This window comes from Bubalus bubalis, chromosome 13, assembly GCF_019923935.1.
Source record: "Bubalus bubalis isolate 160015118507 breed Murrah chromosome 13, NDDB_SH_1, whole genome shotgun sequence".
Lineage (NCBI taxonomy): Eukaryota > Metazoa > Chordata > Mammalia > Artiodactyla > Bovidae > Bubalus > Bubalus bubalis.
In genome coordinates, this window is record NC_059169.1 from 83,134,627 (window position 1) to 83,155,617 (window position 20,991).

The window sequence follows — 20,991 nt, forward strand, 5'->3', positions numbered from 1 at the left end:
TAAATCCATTATTTGGTTCCTATTTGACAAAAAAAAAAAAAAAAAAAAAAAAACTCCTGTAATTTTTTCTAGGCAGGTAGAGATCTTGAATATCAGGTTAAATATTTTAAATTAAAAATAACTGAGTTGAAAATAAATTTAACACGTTATTTCTAAAATGAACATTGCTGAATTTTCAAATATATTGTTGGGTTAGTGTTTAATGGCTTTACAGATGTACTGGATTTTCCCTAAATTATAATACAGGGTTGCAGGATTGTGAAAGCAAACAGTTTTTTTGAGATCCTCTAAACAATCAAGCACAGAAATAGAGATAGTCAGTGGACATTAAATCTTCTGCTCATTATTACTAGAACTTGATCATCTGTCTTGCTTCCTGCTGCTGCTGCTGCTGCTAAGTTGCTTCAGTCGTGTCCGACTCTGTGCGACCCCATAGACAGCAGCCCACCAGGCTCCCCCATCCCTGGGATTCTCCAGGCAAGAACACTGGAGTGGGTTGCTATTTACTTCTCCAGTACATGAAAGTAAAAAATGAAAGTGAAGTCGCTCAGTTGTGTCCAACTCTTAGCGACCCCATGGACTACAGCCTACCAGGCTCCTCCATCCATGGGTTTTCCAGGCAAGAGTACTGGAGTGGGGTGCCATTGCCTTCTCCGGACTTGCTTCCTTAGTGACCATTATAATAATGATGCAATGAAAATATTAGAGAAATATTTAATTATTGTAAGCATTTAATACAGGTGTCTATAATCTTGCCATTATAGCTAATGTGGAAATAAGTAAAAAATGAATTGCCTACCTCAAAGTAAAAACTCAGTAGGAGATTCAGTAAAGAACAAGACTTGTAAATTCCTTCCTTGAGATTGAGCCCTCCTACCCAGTCACAGCTGGAGCCCTTGGCAAACTTGGTTGTCAGCTATTCTATGTGCAATGATCTAATTGCCAAGGTCTGTTCCATGTAATCTTGTATTTAATCAAAAGTCAGTTTATGTTCCTTTAAATCAATTTTTAATGCTAAAGCGGATATTGGATGTTACATTACTGTTAGAAATAGAATTTGGCTACCTCACAGCTTAATTAGAATTGTGTGTGTTTCTCCTGGGAACTCATACTTCTATCTGGAATTAGATACCCATGATTAAGTTTTTTTTTAAATTCAAGTAACATTTTCCCCCTAAAAAGTTATTGAGAAATGATGCTGCACTGTTTATGAATACAAATACAAAAAACAAAGTGCAAAATAATGTGTGTTTGTGACTGTTTATATATTGCATAAAAACACAGACTCATATATACATCTGTGCATACAAGTATGAATGTAATAAGAGTTACATGAATTTGTGTGTATACACCTATAATATTTTAATGTGAGACATAGCATTTTAGTAATATTAAATAGTTCAAATCATAAAACATTCCTTTCTGGTTGTATTTTCAGCAACATTTTCCTCTATACTGATGCAGTAACCCAACTTCACTGTAACTTACAAGTAACAATATAGTTAAATTATGCATACCATACTGAACACAATGCAATTAAGACGTGCAAATTCAAGTTTAGAATAGTAGTTGTTCTTGGAGCATTTCAAATAAAATCTTAAGGGAAATGAAAGCAATCAAAGAAAAACTATTTTGCCACACTAGAAATATAAACACAAATATACATAGCAAAGAAACACATTTTCTTAAACTATCAATAATAAAACATTATTTATTCATATGCTACAAATATCACTATATTTAATTTAAACCACAAACCATAATATATTGCTATATAATCTAATCCTATTAAATATAAGATCAGTTCAGTTCAATTGCTCAGTCATGTCCGACTCCTTGTGACTCCATGGACTGCAGCATGCCAGGCCTCCCTGTCCATCACCAACTTGTGGAGTTTACTCAAACTGCTGTCCATTGAGTCAGTGATGCCATCCAACCTTCTCATCCTCTGTTGTCCCATTCTCCTCCTGCCTTCAATCTTTCCCAGCATCAGGGTCTTTTCAATTGAGTCAGCTCTTCTCATCAGGTGGCCAAAGTATTGATATTCAGATAGAATTCTCAATTCAGATAAAATTCCCAATTTTTGCCATTTGTAAGTACCATTGTCATATGAAGCATGTCCAGTTATGTAAATCAGCTAAATAAAGAAAGTAACCTACAGTCTGGACCTCAGCAAAGCTGGTTGTTTACAACCACAGATACTCCTATCAATTAAAGACTTTCGTACACATTAAAAAAAAATGAGATGAAATTTTCAAGTTACTGTGTACCTAAAGAAATGTGATCATATAATTGTTTTCATAACTACCTAAATTGGTATTGCAGATAGAAGTATTTCTCAATTCATACTGAGTAATCAACTTAAAAAAGAAAAAGTAATGAGCCCAACATTGAAAGTTCAAACACTAAAACAAGTCTTCAACAATCAGCAATAATTCAATAAAAATAGCATTTTTCTTTCATTATAGTAGTTATTGAAATAATTTCAGTGCCCCCAATCAAAATTTAAAGCATAACATGACACTGTTTTACAAACAAAATATGTATAAATTTATATTAAAAAAAAGTGGCCTAATAGTTCTTAGTACCTTCAAAGAAGACTAAAGTCTGAAACAGGAGGAGATGCCAACTTTATAGTAATAGCATTTAATTGGCAATGACTTCAGGCAGGGGCATAGAAAAGAATTACAAATATTATAAAAAATTATTCCCTAGGGCAGCTTATGTCATAAAGCTGAAACTATGAATTCTTTAAAGGAAATTCCAATAATCACATTGTATTTTATCCATTAAAAGAGTGATGAATTTCAAAAGAAAACACAGTAAAGACTGTTTTATGCACACATATATATGTAAAAATATATATTCATATATTTATTATATATATTTGATATTGTTGTTCAGTCCCAGAGTCATGTCTCACCCTTTGTGATCCCACGGACTGCAGTCCACCAAGTTTCCCTGTCCTTCACTATCTCCTGGGCTTCCCTTGTGGCTCCACTAGTAAAGAATCCACCTGCAATGTGGGAGTCCTGGGTTCAGTCCCTGGGTTGGGAAGATCAGCTGGAGAAGGGAAAGACTCCCCACTCCAGTGTTCTGGTCTAGAGAAATCCACAGAGTGTATAGTCCAGGGGATTGCAAAGAGTCAGACACGACTGAGCAGCTCTCACTTTCACTGTCCCCGGGGGTTTGCTCAAATTCATGTCCATTGAATCTATGATGCCCTGCAACCATCTCATTCTCCATTGGCCCTTCTCCACCTACCTTCATTCTTTCCTAGCATCAGGATATTTTCCAGTGAGTCCACTCTCTACATCAACTGGCCAAAGTATTGGAGCTTCAGCTTCACCATTTGTCTTTCCAGTGAATATTCAGGATTGATTCCCTTTAGAATTGGCTGATTTGATCTGCTTGATGTCCAAGGGACACTCAAGAGTCTTCTCCAGCACAGTCTTCTGAAAGCATCCTTTCTTTGGCATTCAGCCATCTTTATGGTCCAACTCTCACATCCACACACGACTGTGGTAAAAACCATAGCTTTGTCTGTACAGACTTGTCAGCAAAGTGATGTCTCTGCTTTTTAATATGCAAAGTGTGTCCTAACTTTCCTTCCAAGGAGCATGTGTCTTTTAATTTCATGGCTGCAGGCACCATCTGCAGTGATTTTGGAGCACAGGAAAATAAATTTGGTCACTGTTTCCATTGTTTCCCAGCTATTTGCCATGAGGGTGTCCTTGAAGTGAGACCCAGATGCCATGATCTTAGTTTCTTCAATGTTGTACTTTAAGCCAGCTTTTTCATTTTGCTCTTTCACCCTCATCAAGAGGTTCTTTAGTTCCTATTTACTTTCTGTCATTAGAATGGTATCATCTTCATATCTGAAGTTGTTGATATTTCTCCCCACAATCATGCTTCCAGCTTGTGCTTCATCCAGTGCAGCATTTCACATGATGCACTCTGCATAGAAGGTAAATAAGTAGGGTGACAATATACAGACTTGATGTACTCATTTCCCAATTTTGGATCTGTCCTTTGTTCTATGTCTGGTTCTAACTGTTGCTTCTTGCTCTGAATACAGGTTTCCCCCAGAGACTTGTAAGGTGTTCTGGTATTCTAATATCATTAAGAATTTTCCACAGTCTTTTGTGATCTACACAGTCAAAGGCTCTAGCGTAGTGAATAAAGGAGAAGTAGATAATTTATTGTAAATCTCCTTTTTCAGTGATCCAGAAAATGTTGGCAATTTGCTCTTGGGTTCCTCTGCCTTTTCTAAACCTAACGTGTACATCTGGAATTCTTGGCTCTTGTACTGCCGAAGCCTGGCAGTATTTTGACCATAACCTTGGTAGCATGTGAAATGAGAGCAATTGTACAGTAGTTGGAGCATTCTTTGACATTACCTTTCTTTGAGATTGGAATGAAAACTGACCTTTTCCAGTCCTGCTGGAACACTACTGAATTTTCCAAATTTGTTGGCATATTGAATGCAGCACTTAATCAGTATTATCTTTTAGGATTTTAAATAGCTCAGATGGAATTCCATCACAACCACTAGCTTTGTTGCTAGTAATGCTTCCTAAGGCCTGCTTGACTTCACACTCCAGGATGTCTGGCTCTAGGTGAGTGACCACACTATCATGGTTATTAGGGTCATTAAGACCTTTTTTGGTATAGTTTCTTTGTATTCTTCCCACCTCTTCTTAATATCTTCTGCTTTTGTTCGGTCCTTTATGTTTCTCTCCTTTATTGTGCCCATCTTTTCACGAAATACTCCCTTATCTCCAATTTTCTGGAAGAAATCTCTAGTCTTTCCCATTTTGTTTTCTTCTATTTCTTTGAACTGTTCATTTAAGAAGATTTTCTTATCTCTCATTGTCGTCTTCCAAAACTCTGCATGTAGTTGAATATATCTTTCACTTTATCCTTTGCCTTTCACTTCTCTTCTTTCTCAGCTATTTTTGGGATCCATGGACTTCAGCTTGACAGATGCTTCTGTCCATGGAATTCTCCAGCAAGAATACTGGATTGAGTAGTCATTCCCTTTTCAAGGGGATCTTCCCCACTCACGGATTGAACTTGGGTCTCCTGCATTCAAGGCAGATTCTTTACCACCTGGACTACCTTATTCAGTCACTCAGTCATGTCTGACTTTTTCAGCCCCATGGACTGTATACACCAGGATTCCCTGTCCATCACTCACAGAATTTGCTCAGACTCATGTCCATTGAGTTGATGATTCCATCCAAACATCTCCTCATCTGTCACTCCCTCAATCTTTCCCAGCATCAGAGTCTTTTCCAACGAAATAATCTTTTGCATCAGGTGGCCAAAGTATTGGAGATTCAGTTTTCACATCAGTCCTTCCAATGAATATTCAGGACTGATTTCCTTTATGATTGACTGGTTTGATCTCCTTGCTGTCCAAAGGACTCTTCAAGAGTCTTCTCCAACACCACAGTTCAAAAGCATCAGTTCTTTGGCTTTCAGCATTCTTCATGGTCCAAGTCTAACATTTGTACATGGCTACTGGAAAAATCATAGCTTTGACTATACAGACTTTTGTCTGCAAAGTGATATCTTTGCTTTTAATATGCTGTCTAGGTTTGTCATAGCTTTTCTTCCAAGGAGCAGGCATCTTTTAATTCCATGGCTGCAGTCATCATCCCCAGTGATTTTGAAACTGAAAAAAATAAAGTCTGGCACTGTTTCTGTTTTTCCCCATCTATTTGCCATGAAGTGATGGGACCAGTTGCCATGATCACAGTTTTTTTGAATATTGAGTTTTTTTTTTTGTTTTTTTTTTTTTTTGCATTGGTCAATTATATACTTTATTAATTCCAACTGGAAATAAACCTTTCAGTCAACCATGCCAGGATAAATACTGAATTAAGCCAGCTTTTTCAGTCTCCTCTTTCACCTTCATCAAGAGGATCTTTAGTTCCTCTTCACTTTCTGCCATTAGGGTGATGTCATATGCATATGTGAGGTTACTGATATTTCTCTCAGCAATCTTTATCCCAGCTTGTCCTACATGTGGCTCAGCATTTTGCTGAGTTAAATAAAAAGGATTACAACATACAACCTTGATATACTTCTTTCCCAATTTTGAACCAGTCTGTTCCATGTCCAGTTCTAACTGTTGCTCCTTGACCTGCATACAGGTAATCAGGAGGCAGGTAGGTCTGGTATTCCCATCTCTTTAAGAATCTTCCACAGTTTATTGTGACCCACACAGTTAAGGGCTTTAGTGTAGTAAATGAAGCAGAAATAGATGTTTTTTCTGGAATTCCCTTGTTTTTTCTATTGCTTACTATATGTGTGTGTGTGTGTGTGTGTGTGTGTGTGTGTGTGTTTATCAAACTTAAATAGATATTACATATAGGCTAGGCAGAAATTCCAGGAACTTTAAAGTTTATACATTTTCTTCTAACATGAATACAATAATGAGAGACTTCCCTATATTCTCAAAAGCACACACATATGATTATTGAATAGCAATTATTATATAAACAAATATTTATAAGGTGAGTTTCACAGGTGGGTTCATGGTAAAGTATCCACCTGCCAAGCAGGAGATGTGCATTCAATCCCTGAGTTGGGAAGATCTCCTGGAGAAGGAATGGCAACCCACTTTAGTATTTTTGCCTGGAAAATCCCATGGACAGAGGAGCCTGGCAGGCTACAGTCCATGGGGTGACAAATGTGTCAGACACGCCTTCACAACTAAAAACAATAACAGATTTTTAAGGCAATAATATATGTCTATACATATATATAGTTCAATTGTTTAGTAAAATTTACTTTTCATCTCAATGAAATAAAGTAATATGGCATTTTTATTTATCTCCAGATATATTTTTCTTAGTACTTTAAAGAAAATCTACATCTTACTAAATAAGAAACTAAGGTATAATACATGGCCAGGCAACAAACTAATCAGTATATATTGAGTGCCTTTAATTCTTAAAAATTTTCTATACTAATAACTGCTGCAGCTGCTGCTAAGTCGCTTCAGTCATTTCTGACTCTGTGCAACTTCATAGACGGCAGCACACCAGGCTCCCCCGTCCCTGGGATTCTCCAGGCAAGAACACTGGAGTGGGTTGCCATAGATGCAGCAAAAATAAAGTCTGAATTATTCCCCTGGAACTTTTCCATCTATTTGAAAAGGAATTAAAAAAAAAAAAACCCTTTAAAAGTTTAAATAAGGGCATTATATCTTTATGTTTTAAAATACAGGTCAAAGGTCAAAAATTTGAGTTCAGACAGAAATTTTGTATTCAATAATTGAGAAAGTGCCAATATAATAGGTCTTTAATTAATAAATGGTGTTAAATATTGGATGAAAAATTATGATAAGGAAGATTTAAGACAGGGACATAGGAGGGAATAGGGTGAAGAATACAGACTGTTATATTTTACTTTTTATAAGGGAACATCCTTTTATTTTTTATTTTAAAATATTATTTATTGATTTATTTTTGCTGCACCTAAAGGCTTGTATGTGGAAGCTTAGTTCTCTGCTCTCAGCTGTCAAAGCCTGTAGTCGTAATCACTGGACCTCCAGGGAATTCCCTTAAGCCATATTTTAAAGAATGAATCAGTTTATTGTGGAAATAAATTTCAAAAATTGCATTTTGCAAGGTTTAACTGAAATACACAAGGAAACAGAAGCCAATACAATATGTTTCTAAAATATCAAATTATTTGAAGGTGTGGGTAAACAGTAATAGAAATCAAGATTGAATATATGCAAAATGGTGGTCAGAATCATAGCAATTATAGAAGTTTTACACAAATAGAGAATCAAGAAAATTAAAATGGGCTCTGTTTATTGGGGAGAATTACAGTTTCATTAGAGGAAAATTGAATAAAGCACTAAGTGATAAAAATTTTGTTTTAATATGAAGATCATTTCCATATAAACTGCATGACATCCTTAGCCAGAACTCAAAAATAACATACTATTGTATAATGGGAAAAAAATTGTACTAAAGTAAAAAAGCTTGACCCTGCTTTTTCTTTGGTGCCTCATTTAATAACTATATCCAAAATCTGCTATTCAATATTTGTTAACAATATCTACAAGTCAACAACATGTGTTTCAGAGCCTCTATCTGCAAAAGAGGATTTATAACTCTTTCTTCTTCCTAATGTTGTTTTATGGATTATATTAGATAATTAATATAAAATAGTTGTGATTTAGAATAGGACACATATTTGGCACGTGGAACATTTACAAAGTGTTATGCTAAAATCTCCACTACCAGTTTCCTTCATTTTGATAGAATTTTTTAATCTTGACTCTAAACTGTGGTCCCATTTGTTTGTGTATTTTCATATGTCTTTCCTCCACATTCCTATGAATAACTTACAAAGGGAAACAAATGTGTACTTGTTGACAAAATTGTGTGGAAATGTAGCTCTGAAAAGTTCTACAAATTTTAGCAAACACAAAACAAAAAAATCAGCAGCAAGTTGTATTACATGACAAAAGAGAGGTCATGTATCTTGACCTGGTGTCACTACTTCAGAACTCCTACTAAAAATGTGTGGCTGTTATATACAAAATGACTTAAAGCATTATTTATAATGTAGTACTATTGGAAGCAATTGAAATCTTCATGTAGAAAAATGGTTAATTAAATTATAAATTATGGCACATCTTAATGAAAAAAACACATGCCTATTAGAAAATGTAATTAGAAAAATTATGAAGTACTATTGAAATTAATGTGATATGTTAAGTGAAAAATTGCATTATAGCATGAATGTGCATTAAGATGGTAATTTTATAAAGAATGCATGTGCATTAAAAAAAACACTGAAATAAGATGCATACAAAATAAAATATTAACTATATTAACCTTGTGGAACTAATGATATTTCCTATTTTCTAGCACTCTGTAAATATTCTTCACATGAAAATGATTATCCGACCTTCCCTGACTGCTTAAAGACTCAACACTAATTCCATAATATTTAAAAAGTAAAATATCAAATTATTTATTATGTCAGGGAAGTATATCACCAATTTTTAATAATCTACTCTATAGGCCAATATTCTATCATTCCAGTTCATGTGTACAATTTGTCTGTTATGTAAAGTTTCTCATTGCTTTTTAAAATGTCAGGCATAGAAAGTTCTGCTGTTGAAGGAAATTATGGATTAGCATAATTCTGAATAACATGAATCATACTTCAGGATTCCATATCATTCCATGCTTAAGGGCGAGGGCCAAGAGGAGTTACCCCACATCCGAGGTTAGGGGCAGTGGCCAAGAGTGCCAGGCTACGACGGCACAGGAATGGCTGAGAGGAGCTACTCAGTGTCCCAGGTCAGGGGCGGCAGCTGGGAGGAGCAACCCCACGCCCGAGGCCAGGGGCAGTGGCTGGGAGGACCAACCCCGCATCCTAGGATCGTGGCTGCGAGGGCACAGGAGGGCCTAGGGGAGCTATCCCATGTTGAAGGTCAGGAAGGGAGATGGTGAGGAGATACCCCTCGTTCAAGGTAAGGAGCAGCGGCTGCATTTTGCTGGAGTAGCCATGAAGATATACCCCACGCCCAAGGTAAGAGAAACCCAAGTAAGATGGTAGGTGTTGCAAGAGGGCATCAGAGGGCAGACACACTGAAACCATACTCACAGAAAACTAGTCAATCTAATCACACTAGGACCACAGCCTTGTCTAACTCATTGAAACTAAGCCATGCCCGTGGGTCAACCCAAGACGGGCAGGTCATGGTGGGGAGATCTGGCAGAATGTGGTCCACTGGAGAAGGAAATGGCAAACCACTTTAGTATTCTTGCCTTGAGAACCCCATGAACAGTACGAAAAGGCAAAATGATAGGATACTGAAAGAGGAACTCCCCAGGTCAGTAGGTGCCCAATATGCTACTGGAGATCAGTGGAGAAATAACTCCAGAAAGAATGAAGGGATGGAGCCAAAGCAAAAAGAATACCCAGCTGTGGATGTGACTGGTGATAGAAGCAAGGTCCAATGCTGTAAAGAGCAATATTGAATAGGAACCTGGAATATCAGGTCCATGAATCAAGGCAAATTGGAAGTGGTCAAACAAGAGATGGCAAGAGTGAATGTTGACATTCTAGGAATCAGCGAACTGAAATGGACTGGAATGGGTGAATTTAACTAAGATGCCCATTATATTTACTACTGCGGGCAGGAATCAGTCAGAAGAAATGGAGTAGCCATCATGGTCAACAAGAGTCCAAAATGCAGTACTTGGATGCAATCTCAAAAACGACAGAATGATCTCTGTTCGTTTCCAAGGCAAACCATTCAATATCACAGTAATCCAAGTCTATGCCCCAACCAGTAACGCTAAAGAAGCTGAAGTTGAACGGTTCTACGAAGACCTACAAGACCTTTTAGAAATAACACCCAAAAAAGATAACCTTTTCATTATAGGGGACTGGAATGCAAAAGTAGGAAGTCAAGAAACTCCTGGAGTAACAGGCAAATTTGGCCTTGGAATACGGAATGAAGCAGGGCAAAGACTAATAGAGTTTTGCCAAGAAAATACACTGATCATAACAAACACCTTCTTCCAACAACACAAGAGAAGACTCTACATATGGACATCACCAGATGGTCAACACCAAAATCAGATTGATTATATTCTTTGCAGCCAAAGAAGGAGAAGCTCTATACAGTCACAAAAAAACAAGACCAGGAGCTGACTGTGGCTCAGACCATGAACTCCTTATTGCCAAATTCAGACTTAATTTGAAGAAAGTAGGGAAAACCACTAGACCATTCAGGTATGACCTAAATCAAATCCCTTATGATTATACAGTGGAAGTGAGAAATAGATTTAAGGGCCTAGATCTGATAGATAGAGTGCCTGATGAACTATGGAATGAGGTTTGTGACACTGTACACAAGACAGGGATCAAGACCATACCCGTGGAAAAGAAATGCAAAAAAGCAAAATGGCTCTCTGGGGAGGCCTTACAAAAAGCTGTGAAAAGAAGACAAGCTAAAAGCTAAGGAGCAAAGGAAGATATAAGCATATAAATGCAGAGTTCCAAAGAATAGCAAGAAGAGATAAGAAAGCCTTCTTCAGCGATCAATGCAAAAAAATAGAGGAAAACAACAGAATGGGAAAGACTAGGGATCTCTTCAAGAAAATTAGAGATACCAAGGGAACATTTCTTGCAAAGATGGGCACAATAAAGGGCAGAAATAGCATGGACCTAACAGAAGCAGAAGATATTAAGAAGAGATGGCAAGAATACACAGAACTGTACAAAAAAGATCTTCACAACCCAGATAATCACAATGGTGTGATCACTGACCTAGAGCCAGACATCCTGGAATGTGAAGTCAGGTGGGCCTTAGAAAGCATCACTACAAACAAAGCTAGTGGAGGTGATGGAATTCCAGTTGAGCTATTTCAAATCCTGAAAGATGATGCTGTGAAAGTGCTACACTCAATATGCCAGCAAATTTGGAAAACTCAGCAGTGGCCACAGGACTGGAAAAGGTCAGTTTTCATTCCAATCCCAAAGAAAGGCAATGCCAAAGAATGCTCCAACTACAACACAACTGCACTCATCTCACACGCTAGTAGAATAATGCTCAAAATTCTCCAAGCCAGGCTTCAGCAATATGGGAACTGTGAGCTTCCTGATGTTCAAGCTGGTTTTAGAAAAGGCAGAGGAACCAGAGATCAAATTGCCAACATCCGCTGGATCATGGAAAAAGCAAGAGAGTTCCAGAAAAACATCTATTTCTGCTTTATTGAATATGCCAAAGCCTTTGACTGTGTGGATCACAATAAACTGGAAAATTCTGAAAGAGATGGGAATACCAGACCACCTGACCTGCCTCTTGAGAAATTTGTATGCAGGTCAGGAAGCAACAGTTAGAACTGAACATGGAACAACACACTGGTTCCAAATAGGAAAAGGAGTATGTCAAGGCTGTATATTGTCACCCTGTTTATTTAACTTATATTCAGAGTACATCATGAGAAACGCTGGACTGGAAGAAACACAAGCTGGAATCAAGATTGCTGGGAGAAATATCAATAACCTCAGATATGCAGATGACACCACCCTTATGGCAGAAAGTGAAGAGGAACTCAAAAGCCTCTTGATGAAAGTGAAAGTGGAGAGTGAAAAAGTTGGCTTAAAACTCAACATTTAGCAAACGAAGATCATGGCCTGTGGTCCCATCGCTTCATGGGAAATAGATGTGGAAATAGTGGAAACTGTCAGACTTTATTTTGGGGGGGCTCCAAAATCACTGCAGATGGTGACTGCAGCCATGAAATTAAAAGACGCTTACTCCTTGGAAGGAAAGTTATAACCAACCTAGATAGCATATTCAAAAGCAGAGACGTTACTTTGCCAACAAAGTTTCGTCTCGTCAAGGCTATGGTTTTTCCTGTGGTCATGTATGGATGTGAGAGTTGGACTGTGAAGAAGGCTGAGCGCTGAAGAATTGATGCTTTTGAACTGTGGTGTTGGAGAAGACTCTTGAGAGTCCCTTGGACTGCAAGGAGATCCAACCAGTCCATTCTGAAGGAGACCAGCCCTGGGATTTCTTTGGAAGGAATGATGCTAAAGCTGAAACTCCAGTACTTTGGCCACCTCATGCGAAGAGTTGACTCATTGGAAAAGACTCTGATGCTGGGAGGGATTGGGGGCAGGAGGAGAAGGGGATGGCAGAGGATGAGATGGCTGGATGGCATCACTGACTTGATGGACGTGAGTCTGGGTGAACTCCGGGAGTTGGTGATGGACAGGGAGGCCTGGCGTGCTGTGATTCATGAGGTGGCAAAGAGTCGGACACGACTGAGCAACTGAACTGAACTGAAAATAGGGATGAAGAATGATAAAACTGTTTATAGCTTTGGGACTTCCTTGGTGGACTCCTCAGTGGTTAAACTCTGAACTTCTACTGCAGGGGGCACTAGTTGATTTCTGATCTGGGAACTAAAATCCAGCATGCTGTGCAGTGCAGTCGAAAACTTAAAAAAAAAAAAAAAAAAGTATGTACAACATATTCTTGTTAGTATTAAAACAATTAATACAAACAGAGCACTTAGAAAGGTGACTGCCATTTTATCAGTATCATCACAAAAATTATTTTTTTAATGTAAGTTTCATCAAAATTACCTAAACTCTTGTAGACTTTTTTTTTTTTTTTTGTATATGTGTTTCCTACCTAGAAAAGTTCCTTTAGCATTTGCTGTAAAACTAGTTTGTTGGTGCTGAATTATAATTGCTTTTGCTTGTCTGTAAAGGTTGTGATTTTTCCATCGAATGTGAATGAGATTCTTGCTGGGTATCATTTTTCTCATTCGTCATTTTAAATATGTCTTGCTCTTCCCTTCTGGCCTTCAGAGTTTCTGCTGAAAGTTCAACTGTTAACCTTATAGGAGTTTCATTGTAGGTTATTTGTTGATTTTCCCTTGCTGTTTTAATATTTTTTCTTTGTATTTAAATTTTGTTAGTTTGATTAATTTGTGTTAATAAAATGTGTTTTGTTTGATACATGTTTATGCATCTAAACTCCTTGAGTTTATCCTGTATAGGACTCTCTGTGGTCGCTGGGCTTGATCAACCCTTTCCTTTCCCATATTAGGGACATTTTTGACTATAATCTTTTCAAATATTTTTTCAGACCCTTTCCCTTTCTCTCCTTCTTCTAAGACTCCTATACTTCAAATGCTAATGCTTTTAATGTTGCTCAGAATTCTCTGAGACTCTACACATTTCTTTTCATTCTATTCTCTTTCATCCTGCTCCTTAGCATTTATTTCCATCATTCTATCTTCCAGCTCACTTATCTGCTCTTCTGCCTCAGCTATTCTGCTATTGATTGCTTCTAGTATATTCTTCATTTCAGTTATTGGGTTGTTCATCATCGATTGCTTGTTCTTTAGCTATTCTGGGTCCTTGTTAAACATTCCTTATATCTTCTTTATCTCTGGATCCACTTGATTTCTAAGACAAGAATATACAATGGAGAAAAGATATTATCTTTAGTAAGTGGTGCTGGGAAAACTGGACAGCTTAGTATAAAAGAATTAAATTAGAACACTCTCTAACACTATACATAAAAATAAACTCAAAATGGATTGAAGACCTGAATATAAGACCACCCAGTATAAAACTCTTTGACATAATTGTAGCAAAATCTTTTTTGACCCATCTCCTAGAGTAACCAAAATAAAAACAAAAATAAATGAGACCTAATTAAAAGTAAAAGTTTCTACACAGAAAAGGAAATCATAAACAAGATGAAAAGATAACCCTTAGAATAGGGGGAAATATTTGCAAATGGAGCAACTATCAAAAGATTAATCTCCAAAATATACAAGCAGCTCATGTAGCTCAATATCATAAAGGCAAAAAAAAAAAAATGGGTGGAACATCTAGTAGACATTTCTCCTGACTGAAAAACACATGCAAAGATGCACAACATCCTGTAAATCAACACTACAATGAAGCATCACCTCACACATCATTAAAGGGTGTGGAGAAAAGGGAACCCTCTTGTGTTGTTTTTGGGAATGTAAATTGATGTAGCCACTATGGAAAACAGTATAGATTTTCCTTAAAAAACAAAAATAGAACTAGCATATCATTCAACAATTCCACTACTGGGCATATACCCTGAGAAAACAATAATTCATAAAGATACATTCTTTCCAATGTTCATAGCAGAACTATTATAGGCAGGACATAGAAGCAACCTAAATGTTCATCAACAGAGGAATGGATAAAGAAGATGTAGTACATATATAGAATGGAGTATGAGTCATAAAAGAGGAAAAAAAATTAGTCATTTGTAGAGATGTGGATGGACCTAGAACATGTCATAGAGTGAAAAAAGTTAGAAAGAGAAAAAAACAAATATCATACTTTAACACATATTTGTGAAATCTAGAAAAGTGGTATAGATGGTCTTATTTGCAAAGCAGAAATAGAAACACAGATAAAAAGAACAAACATATGAGTACTAAGGGGGACAGGAAGACAGCAATTGGGAGATTGGGATTGACACATATATACTATTTAATATTTTGCATAAAATAGATAATCAATGAGAACCTTGTATAGCACAGAGAACTTAACTTATTGCACTGTGGCAACCTGAATGGTAAGGAAGTCCAGAAGGGAGACGGTACATGTATATGTGAGTCTGACTCATGCTGCTGTACAGTAAAAACTAATGCAAATTGTAAATCAACTATACTCCATTAAAGTTAATTTTAAAATGGCTAAATTCATTGAACATTTATTTTACTGAATATTGTATGTATCTCTTTTTAAGTAACTCCATGTGTTTTTGTTTAACCTTCTCAAGTAGTCTATGATATGGATACTATTATTATAGTGATTTATATATGGGGAAATCAAGACAGGTGAGTTGAATAACTTATTTGTCATAAAAGAGCTAAAGTATATTCAAAGAAACAGTTATTTTTACTTAATACCAGACATACTTTGTCATTATTTTTGCTATTATGAAAGTAGAGACCAAAGGAAGAGGTTAGCTAAGTTTTTTTGACATCCAATTAGATATTTCCCCCCATTATATCATACTATATTATTTAGCAGTCCTGGGGATAAAATGTTATTCTAATACATTTGAATATGGTGTCCATAGTAATATATATATATATATATATATATATATATATATACTGTTAATTTGTATTATTATCTAATGAAATTCTAGTCAATTTTTGCTTTCAGATAATCTTTTTATGGTAATGGAAACTTTAAGTGCCCTGGGTCACACATGAATTTCTGTTCCTCAAAATTATCATTTATTCTTCAAATACATATAAAAAGAGGTATGAGGCTTTGCCATTGCAATCATTTTTATGCAAACGTGAGAGGTATTAAGAACAATTCATATTGTTTCAAAGCCATCAACACCATCCATCTCCAGAACTCTTTTCATATTACAATAAAAGCTGCTGCTGCTACTGCTAAGTCACTTCAGTCGTGTCCGACTCTGTGTGACCCGATAGACAGCAGCCCACCAGACTCCCCCGTCCCTGGGATTCTCCAGGCAAGAACACTGGAGTGGGTTGCCATTTCCTTCTCCAATTTATGAAAATGAAAAGTGAAAGGGAAATCTCTCAGTCATGTCCAACTCTTCGTGAACCCATGGATTGCAGCCTACCAGGCTCCTCCATCCATGGGATTTGCCAGGCAAGAGTACGGGAGTGGGGTGCCATCGCCTTCTCCGACAATACAAGCTACAATCATCAAAAAATAACTTCATATTACCTACTCCATGCAGCACTTGACAAACACTATTCTACTTTACTTCTATGAATTTGACTATTCTAGTTACTTTATATAAGTTAAATCATACAGTATTTGCTTTTATGTGATGGATTTATTTCACTTGGTATAATGTCCTCAAGGTTTATCCATGCTGTAGTGGTGTTTAATGGAGAACAAACCTGCTCTGCATTAAATCTCTTCCTTATTGTTCTTTCGCCTATGCTAGTCACTGACGCTGCACCTTTCTAAACGAATTTTGCCTATAACCTGAAACATATATGATAGCCTATTCTGAAGGTTATGCCTCCCAGACTTGACCATTAAAGCTATAACAATTTTCATTCATAAAGAGATAAAAATTTGCAAAACAGAGAATAACACTTATCATGTTGGAGGTTTACAGGAACATTGTGACCAGACCTAAGTGGACAACAGTAACAAAAAAGGATTTAGGCACCAAGACATGTGCAACAATCAGCCACACCCTTATCTCTTTTGGTATAAGAGAAGCCTGAATTCTAACTTCCGTAAGATGTCTCTTTAGGGCACTAGGCTATTCTTCTCAGTCTGCTGACTTTCCAAATAAAGTCTCTATTCTTTTCCTAAACACTCTGTCTCTCAGTTTATTGGCCTGAGATGGAGCAAGCACTGTGAGTCTGGGATCTGTAACAGTAGCTGTTTCAGATTTTTTTTTTTTTTTTCCTTTTAAGGTTGAAGAGCCTTCCATTATTTGCATGTAACACATTTTACTTATCCTCATCTTTAGGTGAACAGTTGGGTCACTTCCATCTTTTGGCTATGGGGAATAATGTCATTGTAGATACGGATGCTTACACATCTCTTTGAGCCTTGTTTTTATCTTATTTTAGCCATGCTGCAAGGCATGTAGGATCTTAAGTCCCCTACCAGGGATGGGACCTGCACCTCCTGCATTGGTAGTGCAGAGTCTTAATGACTGGACTGCCTTGGAAGTCCCTGAGTTCTGCCTTTAATTCTTTTTTTATTTTTATTTTTTATTTTATTTTTAAACTTTACAAAATTGTATTAGTTTTGCCAAATATCAAAATGAATCCGCCACAGGTTTTGGTTAGATACTAGAAGTGAAATCATTGTATCACATGGCAATTCTCGTTTATATTATTGAGGAAACACCATCCTGTTTCCTATGTGGCTGCACCCTTTTTACGTTTCTACCAGCAGTGCACAAGTCTTCCAGTTTCTCCATATCTTTGTCAACACTTGTTATTTCTTAGTCTTTGACAGTAGCCATCCTAATAGATATGAGGTAGTATCTCACTGTGGGAGAAGGCAATGGCAACCCACTCCAGTACTCTTGCCTGGAAAATCCCATGGATGGAGGAGCCTGGTGGACTGCAGTCCATGGCATCACTGAGTCAGACACAACTGAGGGATTTCACTTTCATATTTCACTTTCATCCATTGGAGAAGGAAATGGCAACCCACTCCAGTGTTCTTGGCTGGTAAATCTCAGGGATGAGGGAGCCTGGTGGGCTGCCATCTATGGGGTTGCACAGCATTGGACACGACTGAAGCAACTTAGCAGCAGCAGAAGAAGTATCTCACTGTGGTTATTTATGCATTTCCCAATGATTAGTGATATTGAACATCTTTTTGTATTTGTATGGCCATTTGTATGTGTTTGCTGGAGAAATCTCTATTTAAATCTGTTCATTTTTGATAAGGTTGTTTTCTTATTATTGAGTCTTAAGAGTTTTGTATATATTCCAATTATTTACTTTCTATAACATATATGATTTGAAAATATATTATCCATTATGTGGGCTGTCTATTGATGAACAAAAGTATTTCTTTTTTTTTTTTTTTTTTAATATTCAAGACTATTTTTTGTGTGTGTTGACTGTAACTTTGGTATCGTATCCAAAATGTTTTCTATCCTTTCATTTTTACCTTATCATGTCTTTAGATCTACAGTGAGTCTTTTGTAGACAGTAAGTAGTTGGATATTTTTTATCCATTTTGCCCAGTTATATTTTTTATCCACAAAATAACATGCATTATTTATTTTCTCAATGTTACTGAAGAATAGTTGATAATTTAAAATTATATACACTTACTATGTACAACTTAATGATCTGATGCGTGAATATACTATAAAATATTCATAACAATAAAGGTGCTTATCTTATCTAATACCTCACATAGTTAAGATTTTTTACTTCAGATTCCATATGTGTTCAGGCATCATTTGTATTTCTGTGTCTGGCTTGTTTTACTCCATGTTCTAATGGTGGGAATGCAAGTTGCTATGGATATTATGGAAAATGTTATGAAAGTTCTTCAAAAGATTAAAGACATTATTATGAGCCACCTTATCTTCTAAGTATATATCCAAAGGAAATAAATCCATATCTTGAAAAGATATCCTCACTTCCATGTTCATTTCAACACCATTCACAATAGCCAAGATATGAAAACAATCTAAATGTCTAATGATAGATAAATGGATAAATAAAATGCATATGTATATATGCACATATATTTGCAATTTTGACAACAAGGATGAACCTAAAGTATATTATTCTAAGTGAAACAAAAATTTATACTTACCGTAGCTAATATTTGCTACCACATATATATGTATACACATACACACACACATATATGTATATAATAATGATGATCGGTTTTCAGATACAGTATTTTCTTTAGGACTTATATAGATTTCAGAAACTGCAATAGCATCATGTTTGGGCTACATGATCTCAGGAATTGCCTTCACTTCCTAAATTCTCTAAATTAATAAGTTGACTAGAGGGAATTCCCTGGTTGCTTGTAGTTAGAATTCTGGGCTTTTATTGCTGTGATCTGGGTTATGGTTCTAAAACTGAATATTGCTGGATGGCTAAAGTAGAATTTTAAAGAAAAGAATTCTACACAAAGCCATCCATCTAGCCAGATACATACACACACACATATATATGTTATATATATATATATGTTATAACATATATACATCAGTTCAGTTCAGTCGCTCAGTCGTGTCCGGCTCTTTGCGACCCCATGAATCGCAGCACGCCAGGCCTCCCTGTCCATCACCAACTCCCGGAGTTCACCCAGACTCACGTCCATCGAGTCAGTGATGCCATCCAGCCATCTCATCCTCTGTCGTCCTCTTCTCCTCCTGCCCCCAATCCCTCCCAGCATCAGAGTCTTTTCCAATGAGTCAACTCTTTGCATGAGGTGGCCAAAGTACTGGAGTTTCAGCTTTAGCATCATATGTAACAGCAATTATAGATTTTCAGATTTTCCTTAGAACAGAAGCTTATTGTTACTTAGTCACTAAGTTGTCCCACTCTTTGCAGCTTCTTGGACTATAGCCCTCCAGGCTCATCTGTCCATGGGATTTCCCAGACAAGAAAACTGGAATGAGTTCCCATTTCCTTCTCAAAGGGATCTTCCCAATCCAGGGATTAAACCCAGGTCTCCTGCATTGACAGGCAGATTATTTATCACTGGAACCACCGGGAAAGCCCAGGAGTTATTCAGAGTCAGGATCATTGATTCAACTGGCAAAATAAATGCAAGTAAAATAATGAATACAGCAAACTTAATTTTTCCAATGCTAGATATGGCATTCCAAAGATGGCCTTCAGTCTGACCAGCCCACTCTATTCTAGTGAATAAGCTACATGAAAAGTCAAACACTCATGATTTGATTTGGTGAAGGGAGAATTTGGAAAAAAAGAGTAAGAGAAAATTTGGAAAAAAGAAAATAAGCATACACTTTATTAGTAATGAAACTCAAAGTTATAATGCCAGACACTGGAAACTTTATGTACATATCTCTGCCATGGGATTATACTTGGCAGGAAAATCAGATGATGGCATCAGTCTGGCAAGCCATTCTCTCGCTTAAACAGGACTTGAATGGATAAAGCCTTCTAAGTAAATATTTCAGTTAAACTCTGTCCTTGAATGTTATATTAACTTAACATTTTATTTTATATATTTTTTAATATGCTAATCTGAAGGTTCTTTATTTTTATTTTTTTAATATAAATTTATTTACTTTAATTGAAGGCTAATTACTTTACAATATTGTATTGGTTTGCATACATCAACATGAATCCACCACAGGTGTACACGTGCTTCCCATCCTGAACCCCCTCCCTCCTCCCTCCCCATACCATCCTTCTGGGTCATCCCAGTGCACCAGCCCCAAGCATCCTGTATCATACATTGAACCTGGACTGGTGATTCATTTCACATATGATATTATACATGTTTCAATGCCATTCTCCCAAATCATCCCACTCTTGCCCTCTCCCACAGAGTCCATAAGACTGTTCTATACATCTGTGTCTCTTTTGCTGTCTTGCATACAGGGTTATCGTTACCATCTTTCTAAATTCCATACATATGAGTTAGTACACTGTATTGGTGTTTTTCTTTCCGGCTTACTTCACTCTGTATAATTGGCTCCAATTTCATCCACCTCATTAGAACTGATTCAAATATTCTTTTTAATGGCTGAGTAATATTCCATTGTATATATGTACCACAGCTTTCTTATCCATTCATCTGCTGATGGACGTCTAGGTAGCTTCCAAATAACTTAACATTTTATTTGCACTATGTTTTTTATTCAATTGACAGTTTTGTGTTCTTAAAGACAGTCCTTCATACAATTTATACTGAAAGATAGTGAACTTAAATTCTCCCACATAAATA